General features: G+C 43.6%; 1 protein-coding gene across 1 annotated transcript in view; it reads left to right on the top strand.

Moving 5' to 3' along the window:
* The window catches only part of LOC110984850 (putative RNA-binding protein 19), a 61,989-nt gene that overhangs the window by 36,443 nt on the left and 10,444 nt on the right, over positions 1–15,102 (top strand). The gene's annotated exons all lie outside the window — the stretch shown is intronic.

Here is a 15,102-nt window from a genome sequence, read left to right on the forward strand (position 1 = left end):
GGTTCATCTTTTCATGTCTACATAGTATTTTCTGCATGTATATGCGGTGGTTTTTTTTTTCAGGATGTACATGTGTGAAAGTAAAAGGAGGCAAGTTTTCATTTGGAGAGCTGTAAAACTGAAGTAGTAGTGAAAAGCTGACATCTCTGGCACTTCTGTTATGCTTCTTTGGAAATAAGCATCAGCTTGTGATGCTTTCTCATTTGTGCTGCTGATGTCGCTTTTACTTTATTTTGTGGCCTTTTCTGCTCTGATTGGTTCATATGTCTGCAATATCATTGTTTACTGAACACAAAGGTACACAAATTTGGGTGCAGCGTTCACTGGCTGTTGGCGAGGCGCATTATGGCCGACAACCAATTAATCATGATTACAACATGGGGACTCAAGATCAGACTATGAATGGCATCAGCCCAGCGTTATTGGCCAATTGCCAATGTGTAATCACCAGTCTGGTGCTTGGAATTGTACCCCATGCACCAATTACCTTACCCATTCCCTACAAATCCAATTTGTGGACAAAATCCATTTCGGCAACCCCCCCAAAGAGGGATATTCTGTTTGTTTCTTTGTGTGTGAGTGTGTGCAGTTTTGGAGCATGGAGGCGCGCAATGATCAGCAGGAACTATCATCTGTCTTTGCGCTGTGTTTCCATTAGCGGAACGTCCCATTGGGCTGTACGTGCTCGTGCTTGCCGACAAGAGCATGACCACGACTGGCATCTCTCCAGGCAGCCATTTATACCGCTGTCAATATGCTGAACCAAATTGTCAAACCGCTCAGTGCCGACACTGGGTAATCCTGGACATTTCTTTTGGGGGGGGGGATTGGGCAATCATTCAGGCACACTTTATCAAGCTGCCATGACACAGGAACAAGTCCATTTCCCCCCCCCCCCTTCCCTTGTGGGTGATTCTCGTCAGAAAGTGAGATGCATCTCTCCCTAGAAGTTTGTCGTTTCTTAACTGAACTTGGCGGTGCAGGTGTTTTCTCCGAGCCGAATCACGACCTTTATGAGAAATCAGGTCAGGCTGCCAGAGCCTCAGTGAAGTTTTCCCATCTCGAGCATTCACTTGTTCCTCTGGTAATTTGAAGGCTGTCTGTCCAAATTCCTGTTTGAATAATTTCTCATTTAGAAGCCTGTGATGTGTTCAGTAGACTCGTCATTAGAGAAACACAGAGGTTTTTAAGATATAAAACAGTGGAGAGATTGGCCCTGCTGTAGAAAAGCATGGGTTTGCAGTCTGGCATTTATGTTAAGAAAATGCCATTATGGGGGACAGTCATCAATCGAAACAAAGCCACTTGTTCCACTGGCAAATTAGGGTTTGCTCGTAATAGCTGTCAATTTCTTAAGCTTTATTCCCATCATTTTTGGGGGGTGAACAGCCGCTGTAAACACTAAAATGTTGGGTCCTTATATTGTGTGACCAGTCCCAGACAATTGGTGGCGTCCAATTAGCATTCATTGCTGCCATAAAAAGTACAGTATTCGGCCCCCAATGCCCGGAGATGGTCTTCCGAAAAAATACGCCTCGGTAATTGGTAAATTTGTTCTGCCCTTACTGGAACCAGAATTTAATGTTTGGGAGCTCAGTTTTCATCAAGCTGGTTATTGCTCCGAATTAATTGAATTTACCGACAACACCATTTAACATGGAGGCGGATGTGACAATAAGGCACTGTGCATCATGTACACGTGCGTACAGCTTTCTGGTGATGCAAATGCAAAATAATCACTTTTTTAAAGTGTGGGCACTGGGGCACGACTTTCGGCTGCGTGCCCAGACTGAGATGCCATCTTGTGCGTCAGGACTTTGGAAAACAGCATACGGGGTGCACGGCGATTTTGGGGATACACGAGGTTTGTATTTGCAATCTGTCTCCAACGTAGATTGGGTCGGGTAAATGTACCCTTGACTGAGGTTTGCGTCTCGCAGAGAGAGGCTACTCAAAGCAACCTCACCCGGTCACCACGTACAGGTTGCATAGCAGGGGCATCATGGGGGTGCAATGGTGGACCTGGCCTGCCCCTCAAAAAACAAAAACGACAAAAATAAAAGGGAAAAGGATGGAAATTTGTAAGAAGCGTTGAGAGGGCGTGAAAATCACCAATTCGCAGGAAAACAATCAAAATGGATCTCCTTTCAATGTTAATGGTTTACCAGTTTGTTGCTGATGAGTGCTTTGTCTCCTCACCCCTCCCCGGAAATTTTGACCCCAAGGAAAAAAGAGCCTCCCCTTCCCAACAAATCCTAGCGACACCCATGCTGCGTAGCGCCCTCGAGCCTGTGTGCTCAGCCCACTTGAGACACAGCTGCATACAAAATTTAGCATAGAGTGTTATTTTGACCATAGCAACAGCCATCAAGCTAGGCCTGTTCAGAATGCATCGCAAATGAAATTATTAACCCAAATCGTGTTTTAAAGGGGTTTTTAAGATTTTGGCCCTGATGCGTTTTTTTGGAGGGGGAGGAGTTGATTAGTTGAACTTTGAACGAAGAATCACAAACTGCAGGCTGTCAGTGAATAATGTTACTCCTGACTGCTTCTGACCTGCACTTTTTTTCTTGTCAATTCATGTATCTGATCTCCCGATCACTGAGGAGATGACACCGTGAAAACGGGGATAAGTTACACGAACATGCCCGCCTGTACCGTTAGCAACAGACCCATGGCCCACTCCTGGCTCCTTATCTTGGATCTGGCCATTCTCAGATGTTATCGTGGAGAATGTAATCAAATCTCACAGTCTGATGGCCAAGAACTCCCGAGCCTGGGGATGGAGGCAAACAGTGCACATGGCAGCAAGAGAGGAGGAGCTTGACGAGGTGAGGAGAGCGGAACCCTGGGATGGTGAGGGGGGGGGATCAGAGACAATTAAAGTTTCCGGTGACTATCTTAATAGATAAGGTGTCTTGCAGTAGGGTCTGTCCTCCCTGGGAGTGACATATCAGATCACAGAGACTCCTGCCCCCCCCCTCCCCCTTATTAGTTGAGGTTTGACTGACAGTACGGTTCCCCTGGACTGTCACACTGTGTGTTTACCCTGCCACAAATTGGCACAGCTGAGGCCTTGTTCCTACCCTAGTTGAGCCCACAGGGTGTCATCGAGGTCAGAGCGATAGGGGAGGTGCTAAATAGAGACCAAGGAATTCAGAGTGGTAGGGGAGGAGAAATCAAGGATGCGACTCGGTCCGGTCAGAGAGAGAAAACAAACCTCAGACTCTGCCATGTGTAACACTTTCTACTTCAGACAGCGCTTGACTGTGGGAAACCTGTATCAGCAGAACTTTCATTGTTTCTGGTTGTTAAGCTTTGCCTTGACAAAAGTAATTCCAGTGTGGGGTACCAGTATATGTGTGTTGTGTTGTTCCATTCCAAGGTTAGAGGGATTCATTCATTCACTAAACTTGATCTCAATTAATCTGTCTCCGTTTAATGTGGGCAGGTGTTTCGGTTTTGCATCTCTCCCTTGCTGGACAAGATAGGGGGACATGTTGTCAGATTGATGGGGCATAACTCGGCAGCTTCCCTGGCACCCCTTTCACGTAGTCGTTCTGTGTCTTCGCTCAGCATTTTCTATGTTATTGTATCACGGAATGTGCTGCGATAGCCTCTTGCAGGCTGTTCCTCACAATCATGCAGTGGGATGTAACCACCCGCTTCCCCGTCTGGTAACATTCCTGTGCTTTCACAATGCCCAAAACTAACTGACCTAAAATAATAGTGACATCACGCTTTCTTTTTATGTGCGCTCTCCAACAGGAGTTGGATGGATCATGTGTTCCACCTCACTGCCGTGGGAAAGCACACACGTGACAGGCCTTGATGGTACTGCAGTTTAGAATACCACGATATTTGTAGCCGCAAAAACCACAATGTTCACTGGCACCGCAATATTCTTTGAAGTGGGCTAATTAAGGGTCTGTCATCAAAAAGCAACAGAGACAAACAGCAACATTCACTGGGAATGCCAGCAACTACTTCAGACTCCCAGTCAGACTCTGAAAACATGCGCCCCAAAACCACAAACATAATGACAGAGGGGATAATAAAACTTGAATTAAAGGCTTTTGGCTGGTGGTTTGGCAGTTGCTCAAGTTTCATGTTACCAAGTCTACGTGACATTGCAGACATGACACCGGGTGACTTGTACCGCAATAGATGGGGTGCAATACAGTGATACGGTGGTTTTCCTGTACATGTATTTTCAAAACATATTAGCAAGAATACCATGGTACCCAAATTTCATATGGTATTTGCAAGTGTTTCAGTATTTATGGATCACCAGTTGGTATTTTTTGGTATTGCAAAAAATAGCGCGACTATTCCGTAATACCAAAATACGGTCCAAGCCTAACGTGTAAACAAAGCGCAACGTCATCATGTAATATGTCTATTCTGACATGTACTCTAGACGTTTCTCTCAAAATACTGCTTCATGCTAGAATTTCCGATCTTCCTCCTGATTTCCTAGGTGCCTAAGACGTTTCCCTGCCACAGGCTTTTCTTCTCTGCCCTCCCCAATTTTCTTTCTGTCTTGTTATTTTCTTGCAGCCCTCACCTTGATCGGCCTTTGAAAAGCTTTCATGGGCATTGCTAGGGGTGGTGTGGGGGGTGTCACACCTTCCCCCCCCCTCGCCCTCCGTCATTTTTTGTCAGCAAAATCCTGGCGATGTCGGCAAGAATGGAGAAGATGACGGGGACTGGGGGTGACGTACGTGTCAGGTTGGGGAATGAGACCACAATCACACTCATGACATTTGCCGACGGGCTGTCGGCAAATGTCATGATGAATTGGAAATGATCTGGCGACACCCTGAAAGGTTTTGTCATAAACTGCTGGCATTTGAAAAGTTGATGTTGGCGAAGCTTTTTTCACTGCGCTTCAGCAGTCTAGGGTTCAACCTAAAGCTGAGATTAAGATCCATTTCTTTACACACACCCCCCCCACTATAGGTAGAGCAACAGAAGTGCAACTCATGAGGAACTGGTCCAACCTCCAGTTCATTCTTATCTACTGCATTTGGTTACCCTCAGTTGTCATGAAGACATGTAGCGGTATGTCTAGTGTCCATAAAGGATTGGCTCTGCAGTTTAACAGGCTTTGAATTATGTATCATATATTACCAGCCCAGCTACATGCTATCTACCATGTAGATCCGTGTACTTTTTGATTTTCCCTTATCCGCTTTAAAGCTGCGGTAAATCACAGATGTTGTGCAATAACAAAAACCCAGTCTGAACATTATTACCAAATTCTTACAAACACTATTAACTCATCTGGTACACCCCAGAGAACTAATCAAACTCCACAAAGAACTCACATGCTCATGCTCAGAGTGTGGAAAACCTTCTGATAATGAGACAGAAGACTGCACAGGGCATCCTCTTCCCTGGTGTAACTTTCACCACTGTTGACTTATCGCACCCACTCCACTTCCAGCCACTTGAGCCAACAAGGAGGGAAGCCCTGACAACTTGCTGCCTGCCCCCAAGGCCCGACAACAGTGAAGTGCCACTCACCCACAGTCCAGGGTATTTTTCTTGTTCCATGGTTGTGAGAGGCAGTCAGTGTTTATCTTGAGTGATAATCCTGGTTGGCTATTGGTTTGGTGCAGTGGGTTATTCCTCGTCTTACACCTCAGATGGTCCCAGTTCTACTCCCAACCCATGTATCATTGGGACTGGATTTGATGGTCTGTTTTTGATTTCTTAGCTTTGCCTGAGAATTAGCTCAGAGTGTTTTTTTTTTGTTTTGTTTCGTTTTTTTTTCTCCTGTTCTCATGTACTGAAATACCCTTTCACTGTCTTCACTTCTTCGAGTCTACTCTCTCAAAGGACTTGGCTTTTGGAGATGAATGGGTGTCTGCCATGAATGAACAAATTCAATTAGATAAAAATATAAATGACTAGAAAAATTCTTCACCTGGCACCTTTTTTTTCCTGTCTTCCATCCCCACTTTCTGTGCTCCTCAATGCTTCACCAGTGTATCTTCAGTTGCCAGCAGCACAATTTGAACCCTGTTACAGTTTTGTAAAAAGTAGGAAAATTTGAGACTGGAAGCCATTTTGGAAAGAGTCTTCCCCCCCCAAAAAAAAAAAAAAATCTGTGGGAATTGTCATTGTAGAGCACATTTCACATGTCACCAGGAGAATCCTGTACCCACCCATGCCCTGTCTTCACCCTCGTAGCTACTTACACCATCATCTTTTAAACACCACCCCGGAGATTTTTGCCTTGCTCTAGTCTCCCCTTTGCTCTTGTTACAGGTCTGCTTTTCACCTGTTGGGAAAATACAAAGTCTTTTCCTCCTAAAGAAACCATAGCATAGGCCTTCCAAGATACCGGAAATACTCAGCGGCAAGAGAGCATGTACCCTCAATTCAAGACTTTCACCTTATAGGACGTGTTGATTCGTGAATTTATACATGTAACCACTAGTTGTGACTCACAAACATCACATTAACACCGATACACCCTCCCGTTTGTATCTAATTGCCATTGTGTTCCCCTTTCATTATGTCTGATTTGATGTGAGAACGATGCAGCCGAGACCAGACAGCGTGCCCAAATTAAACACTGGGGATTTTGTCTGGTACATGTATTGATGAACCTCGCTGAGTTTATTTGATAGAGAAACTTACTAATCTCTCGCAATGGAATGAGGCTTTACATGCATGGGGTTGATGCAGATGATACTGAGATGCAGGAGGCCGTACCAATGCTAATTAATTGATTTTTTCTTGTCCTGGTTGTCCATTAACAGAATTTATTCACGACTCCTGTGCAGGTTGCCACACGTGCACATGTGCAGCATTAGAATTGGATTTGATTACAGTGCATAAATGTGCAATTAATTTCATTAGTGTTTGTGACAGGGAGATAGCCCAAATGAGCAGCGGTTTTGTTTTAAGTAGGTGCCAGAAATAATCGGTTTACTTTACTTCAGGTATTACTGCAAGTTGCCCGAACAGGAAGAAAAGATCCTAGCTATACGCTTTTCTTTTTGGAGGCGGGGGCTTTTTTTTGTTGGACACGCTTAATTCAATTTGTGGCATTGATATTTGTCAATCTGAGTCAATTAGGTTGTGTGAATAGGCTGCAAATGAAGTGCTCCTTTTTTTCCCTGCAACGAGTAGGCGGCCAAACGCTAACAAGATCAGGAATTTTTAATGGTCTCGATCGTTACACGACCTGCCATTGTTGTCGGGACCACGTACTTCCGCGCTATCCCCCTTTACTCGGATTGTTGACTTTTCCGGGCCGGATTTACGGAGCAGTATGCATCAGCCACTTGTTATTCTGGGGAGCCCGCGACAGACCAGCAGTGGCTGCCGTGCATATCATCCCCTCCCCCCCATCACCACCACCACTGCCGATGTGATGTGCGGTGGGACTCTGATATGCAAGGGGGGGTCCCAGGTAACACGATGATAGTAATTACACTTCGGTAATCCCCCTCCATCCCTGTCATTTGATGCTGTGTCGGACGGGACGCTTAAGCGATTTTGGCTGTCAGAGAGCAGTGATTCCGTCTCACTCTCTCTCTCTCTCTCTCTCCTTTCTCTGATTTGTTTCGTTCCTTTTTTCCTCTCTGTCAAGCGGAGGCCAGAATCATAGCTCTTTTCAAGTTGGGGATAGTGTGTTGGCAGAGGATCGTGTCTGTTTGCGTTTGACCATCTGGTGCAGTGCTGGCGATGGCTTCTCTGTCCCTGCTCGCACACGCACACGCACACACACACACAGTCGTGCATGATGGACCTGCTGTACCTTGCCCCTGCACTCACAGAGTCATGCGCCTACTCACCCTGTGTGCTTTGTGGGCCATGGTCTAGTCACACTACACATCTACAATGACTCAGCCAACCCTAATGTGTTTTCACAAACAGAACAGATACAATATACCATCTCCCTTGATCTCAGTCTCAGAGGTTCATTCAACCACAGTTTCTTTTGTAGTAAGTGAATCACGTGGACTTTCTTTGGTTTTTTCCTCTCCTGTCACTTTAAATCTTTGTGCCCAATTGAAAAAAACTTGCGGACTTGTTCAGCAAAACGATATTTTAATGCTTTCCATCAATGCAAGACACTGTGCGCACATCAATTGAACTGTATCCACAGCACATTGAAACAAGACTCAATACACATGGTAGTCCATTGATGGTTGGCAGAGAACCGGCTGAACTATATTGTAAAGCTTCTTTTTTTGGGGGGGTAAGCGTTAACCATTCATTCTGAGTGCTTTCAGATGTGCGGTCATCGCCGTCATCGTCCTCAATCTGCATTGTCCCACTCCTGGGCAAAGGCCCCTCCCGTACATGTACTAGTACATGTACCGTATTAGACCATTTCTTTTGAATGCTTTTGTCTGGCCGTTGTCTCTGTACCCACCAGCAGCTCTCTCTCTCTCTCCATGCATACTGGAGTCTCCCTCCTTTCCTGTTCCCACACGGGGGCTGTCTTTGTGTTGTAAGTTGGTTCCATTTTATTGCCTCTCTTCTCTAGCCTGGTTAGCAATCAGTCTCTCTTTTTTGTGTCTTCTTGCTCTTACCAACACATCATTTACATTTTGTAATGTTTGTGTTTTACGATCCCCGCTACGTTGTACGCTCATCCGTTGCCAATCTTTCCATACTCCTCTCGTAAGTTTCCTTTCCTCGTTTTTTCTCGGAGTCAGAGTTTTGCTTCTGCCATTGCCGGCAAAATGCAGCGATTGAAGAATTTCTGTCTTCAGCTAGTTCTTTCTTGAGGCTGTCAAACTTCACACAGGCTCAAGACCTTGTTCATACCGGCACATGCACTTTGGGATGAACATGTCGGGGAAGCAATCTTGACATCGTGAAACATTCACAGCAAGATTCAATCCAGTGGAAATGAGTTCAGCTTCCCAGTTCAATGATTTGATCTCATGTCACAATTTTGCGTCAGTGTTCACTTTCGCACCAAGTGTAAGCGGGTTTCAGCGGAGGCAGCTTTTTTGGCACAGTGGTACATGTACATGTATCTTTCCTCGACTTAACCCTCTACGATTTGGTTTCCAGACCTGCTTAGGTGGGCATGTTGGTTGGGGTTTGTAATCCTTTCTAGTGTTTGTTTCACCAGAACACTTGTCCACGGTTTTCTCAAGCCGCTAGGAGGTTTCTTCAGGCTTGCCAGTCACAGTGCCATGAGCACTTTTGAGAAATCCTTGGTTTGCTGTTTTTATGACTGTTTTGTGAGAACAAATGAGATGTACCGGGATAATGAATTCATTGGAATCGTAGCTTTTTACTCACCACTGAAGCCTAATACCCCTCAAAAAAAATTATTAAAATAGTTTATTTACATTTTGTTGGGAAAAGTGCAAGATTGTTAGCCTGCAATCTCCACCAAATGAAAATGAAATGAGTCTGAGTTGATAAGCCCATGTGAGTTAATTTCCAAACGTGACACATGGCTGTAGCTAGAAGGGTCATTGCCATTTGTGAGAGAGTTACCAGGGTATTTAAGAAACCAGACTGAAATGTATCGTCTGGAATACTTGGCATGTATCCCCCACCCCTTCATTTCTCTTTTTTTTTTCTTTTAGGAAGATATTTAAAAATAGATTAGAGTTGTTTCCAAAGGATGGAGTTGGCTCAATAGATTGGGGTTGACTGGACTCAACTGTCATTCTAGATAAATCACTGGTACTCTGCCATACATGTAGCTGTCTGGCCATCTACTGACAGTCCAAATTGTCAGCGGAAGTTTTTCATACTCCCGATTGGCCAGGATTTTTAAACCCACTGCCGGCACAGGAAGCAAAGGTGCGGTGCCTCTGTCAAAAACCTTGATTCAACCAAATAAGGGCTGGCTGACTCTTCATGGTTAGTGCCAGTGAGGCACACAGGCGCAGGCCAGAGTCGTCACCACGGTCCTTGTTTAGGAGCATGGTTCATGCACTCATCCACCTGATTATAGAGTTTGATTTCTAGCCACACGACCCTCCCCCCACCTCCTATCTTTTCTCATCGATGGACGGAGGAGACACTGTTATCTTTTTTAATTAGAGGCACACAGAGAATCCTGAGCGTTCCCAGTTGGCAGTCTCTGCTGTCCTGCTGTCACTAGCCCCACGCCAAGTCCCGCAAGTTTGACTGGCAACTTACCACTAATTGTGTCCGACAACGTAAACATACCAGGGCACCTGCTGAGGCAAGCCCCACGTTCCTGGCTGGGCAGCACCCGAGATAACGATAGGGCATGCCTGTCAGTCAAGTGATGAACAGGGGAATATTTCCCCGAGCAGCAGGGAACATGAAGGATGAGATTTGCAGATGGTACGGTGTAAATATCAACCCCTCCAATGGAGAATTGAAAAGTTAAATCAAAACAAAATTGAAGGCTTAATCTGGGTTCTAGACAGCAAATTCTAAATAATTGCCAAAGTTCCAGTTAAGTGCCCATTTTTGCAGCCACTTATTTTTGGATAATGCTGTGCTGAGGACACGTTTTATATATTTGTCGCTATTTTCTATGGATGTTGGCCAGAATTTGTAAATATTCACAATGGGGACCAACTGCTGGAAATGCGGAATTAACCCTAATCCTTCTCAGCCTGATTTTGTGGGCAGGTTTTGAAAACCTGCCATATTAACACTCAAACACTTGCGTTAAAACCATTGAAAGTGTTCTTGCACAAGCAAGGCTTTGACCAAGGCTTCAGCACTCTAGTGGTGAGCAATGTGCAGTCCTCAGGAATGTCTAGCAAAATAGTGCAAAACGAAGGTTGTGTGGGGAAACCCAGCCCGCTAGCACGGGTACCAGAACCCTTACTCTACAAATAGACCTTTTACGAGTTAAATTTGAATAAAATCTGGTACACTGAGTTCTTTAAATTCACATGAACATAACAATTGAATCCTCCATACTAAAAATAATGTTGCTATATTTGTACCTTGTGATTCCGGGCAAGCTTTTGCTTACCAAGAGATGCCTTGCACCAATAAACTGTATTCATTGGATAAGAAGGGCACAAAGGAACAAGTCTATTCCAGAGACGGTGGTTGCTATTCAAAAGCTTGCCACAAATCACGAGGTATGCGTGTAGCAACAGTGTGTTAGTCTGGGGAATTCAAATGGTTGTTTATGTGCAATCAGATAACTCGGTGTGCCAGATTTTATTGGAATTTAACTTGCAAAAGGTTTATTCAAAGAAACAAAAGAAGCAAGCATAAAAGTACATTAAAAGTTGTCAGTTTTGTCTCACCAAAACGTTCATCAACACCACATGACCATAAAAATGAAATTTGTTTCAGCATTCCACATAGCCAGAATTTTTGTGTAATTTTACAAATTCCCTATGCAAAGATCTTTTTCAAACCTTTTTAGGTGATTATGGGTACCTGCTTGTTTTAAAATTTGGAATCCGTTCCTGACATCATGGATCAGATACTTAGGTTCTGAGCTAGCTGGCTCCGATAAACATCTTCACTTGTCTTCACCAACCAACCATCCAGAGAGTTAGCGATTGCTTCCTTCTCATAACCAAAACAGCAGTCCAATATTTTCCTGAAAAAAAGAACAATGCAAATCTCCTGTCTTTAGTACTGGTAGGTATCTGTCAGGGCCTAGAGTCTTGGCTAATTCCATTCAGACCCTTTGTTGGCTCCCAACCGATTTACGACGTAATCTTTTTCTTATTAACATACATGTTAGTCCAGCCAGTCTCTTAAGTATCATGTAAGCTTAATTTGTACCAGCAACTCTTCACCGTCATATAAAGTTTGTTTGGGAAGACCCATTTCTCTTTTCCTCTGCACTTATGAGTGCAATTACAGCTGAAAATTTGGGGGGGGGGTGGATTTAAATGCATGTTTATTTTACCATTCAATTTGTGCAAAATTAGTACAGAAATTTCCAATTTGTTTCTCCTTTATCAGACCTTCAGTTTTTGTCATTCTCGTAAGAATTTTTCATTCACAATTTATATCTTTTAAAGTTATCATTTTCTAAAATAGTTTATTTACAAATATTAAATATAAAACGTTGAGTCTACAAGAAATTCTTGTTTAAGATCACAAGACCTAAGTTTACAAGTGCTCGGTATTAAAGTTTTGCATGACACGATTTTCAAATATTTTTGTTTAGGAACTGATTAAGTCCCCCCCCCAAAAAAATAAATATTTTATCCAGACAATTGTTTGTCATATAATTTTGCTGTCAGTTTTAGGAAAAGGTTTCAAAGGAATTGTTCGCTATGATTGAGAGCTTTCTGAGAAAGGGAAGATGACATGTTTTAATCACATCTAAAATGCACTTTTTTGTGAATAATAAGGTATCGGGTTAACTGTTGAACTGTTAGATTTTTGCATTTTGTTGATATGATTTTTCTACAGTAGAATTCAAAGTTGCAGATGTTATTTTGATTTCGTGTAGGCTTCGATATATAAGCAGAAGCAGAACTGATATAAATTGATAAATACCGCTCTGTTTGGAGAGTAGATTGTGTATCCCCTGCAAGTAAATCACACACCGAAACCGGATTAAGCTCCAAATTCCATGAAATAAGATAACGGTATAATTGGCGATAATGCGACGGGGGAGAACCAATAACATCTGCCACAGAATTCCTCTTCCCCCTTTTCCCTTGTCATCTAGGGACCAGTGGTCTCTTCTCATCTATCCCCATGACAACCTGGCCTATCCTCTGGCCGCATCATGAGATCTTTCCGTCTGCTCCCCTCCCGCGTCCAAAAGCAAGGAGGGGGGGGAATCGCAAGCCTTTAATGTCAGTTAGGAAGCTAATGACACCCCAATCTACATCTTCCCTGTTTACCCCTCATTGGGTTCGGAAAATGGAGGCAATTTACAGTCAGGAGTTGCTGTTTCCAGTTTGGGAAAAAAAGTGGGGGGGGGGAGGCAGAAGGAGGATCCCCCCGGGAAGGCCATCCATCTCTCGCCGCAGCTTTCTTGCCTCATCTATTATTCAAACCCACACGGGGTGCGAGATTGTTGAATAATGCATGCAGTCTCCCCCCCCCCCCCCCGCTCGCCGGTGCTTTGCCGCCAGGCTGCCTGTAGCCAGGCTGGGGCCAGCCAAAGCGAGCAGTGTTTGCACGACAAAGGGGGGGGGGAATAGGGGGAGATCCCCCCGGGGTACGCTCTTGCTCTCCTGATTGCATCTGAAAATCGGCAAATCCCCTGAGATTGTCTTGGTGAGAGAGCAAAGGGTAAAAAAGAAAAGGAAGAGAGTTTGGTTCTCGAGGACTCCTCTCTGGATTGGCATTTTGGGCTCCAAGTGCTCGATGCTTCCCCCTCCCCCCCCTTCTGCCTCTGTGCACTCCAGAGCATTTTCCCGACTGAAAATTAGTGCGATCGTTGACATGTCAATGGTCGAGTTCTCCAGAGACGTGAAGTCAGCTTCCATTCAGGCTTCGTTGGTTAATTCAATAGCTGCGGCAACTTATTTGCAAACGATGAAAAAAAGAAGCAAAAACAAGATGGGAAATCTCATTTGTATTTATCATTTCAAGCTCGAATATGTGCACAATATTTTGACAAGACAAGACAGGAAAAGGGGGATTACTAAGGACTTGGCTTCTGTCTGAATGTTTACACTCCAAATATTACAAGTCCATCTAAATGATTACAAATGATTTGATCTATTCAGACCCAGTAGTGAACTTTCTCTTGCTGCATTTTGTTAATCTATAAGCCCTCGTCAATCCACGTGTTTTAAGGTCCACAAAGTGAAGTTTGCTTAAGAACTTGTTTGCACAACTTTCTAGTTTTAAAGGTGAGGAAACTTTTTGCCTTATCCTTTGCCTTATTCTCCTTGAAAAATGCACTTTTTAGCTTGGATATTTTCCATGCTTTTCCAGACAAATCAGAAAACCTGTGTCAGAAAACTTTGCTCGTAAGCTCTTTCTCATAAAATAAAAGTGCAGCAGCAGCTCTTACTGAGATTTCTGCCCTGCATGACATCACACTTGTTCATAAGGAATATGCAAATGTGCATTAGCATGAAAATCAAAATGCCCTTAAAATGGCACAATAGGATACATGGCCAATGATCCTGTGAAATATCACAATCTTCTTGCAAACTGATTTTAGTTGCTTCAAGCTTTGTAACTAATTTGTGTTTGGTGCTGCCGGGTCTTCTTTATTTCCACGGTCTTGGTTCAAATCCAGCTACTGTTCTTGTTCATCAGGGTTTGGTTGGGCATGGACCATGTCTAAACCCACTAAATTTGATTATTAACTCCTGTCTCAACTAAGATATATGAGATACATGTATCTAACATTCAGCTTGCTCTCTTTGAAACCAGTAACGTACATGCAAATATTGAAATATTACAGGGAGTCAAGCAGAGCAAGGCTTGAAACTCTGAAACAAAGTCATGTAGAATATTGTCATTGACTTATTCTGTAACCTAAGCATGACAAATGTCGCCATTATCACTTGCCACTCGTACAAGCAGTGCACAATAAACAAAATCTCCAGCATGACAGCTGTATGGAAACCAAGGAGCCAGAAAGAAGAGAAATTAAGATCAGAAAAGTATAAGATGTAAGAGCAATATTCATTGCATCAACGAGTTTAAGGCTCAACATCTCATAACTCACTCTCTGAAATTAGTTCAGGGTGTGATGGCTCAAGTTCAGCATCTGTAATATGGCAGTAAGAGGCCTTTTGGAAGGCTTAGCAGAATTATAAGCAAAGCCATTTGTTGTAATGATGTTAAGTGTTTTCTTGTTGCCATAGCTTCAAGATCCTGCCAACTTATGCAATCTTTCATGTTTAGAGAAGGATCAACACCTTTTCCTTTTCTTGCAATCTTATTTCTATCAGCAATATTTTCCCACTTTCCTTTTCCTTTCATGAACACAGTTAGTATTTCCCCTCTGGGTTTCTGTGTGTCCCTTTTCCTTCCAATTTCTACTTGTCCTTTTTCCGCGGTTTACGTTCCTCTTCCTGTAATGAAACAACAGGTTTCTTCATTTTCAGCAAACAATGGCCAAAGTTTCATTTATGTGTACCGAGCAAGATTTGTATCACAAATTAATGGATAATTTTAAAAACTCGAATGTCTCTTTTCCTTGATCATTTACCTCCTCATTCCCAGCTTTGC

The sequence above is a fragment of the Acanthaster planci genome, linkage group LG09 (genome assembly GCF_054643075.1).
Source record: "Acanthaster planci isolate LZ-2023a linkage group LG09, COTS_SCS, whole genome shotgun sequence".
Taxonomy (NCBI): Eukaryota; Metazoa; Echinodermata; class Asteroidea; order Valvatida; family Acanthasteridae; genus Acanthaster; species Acanthaster planci.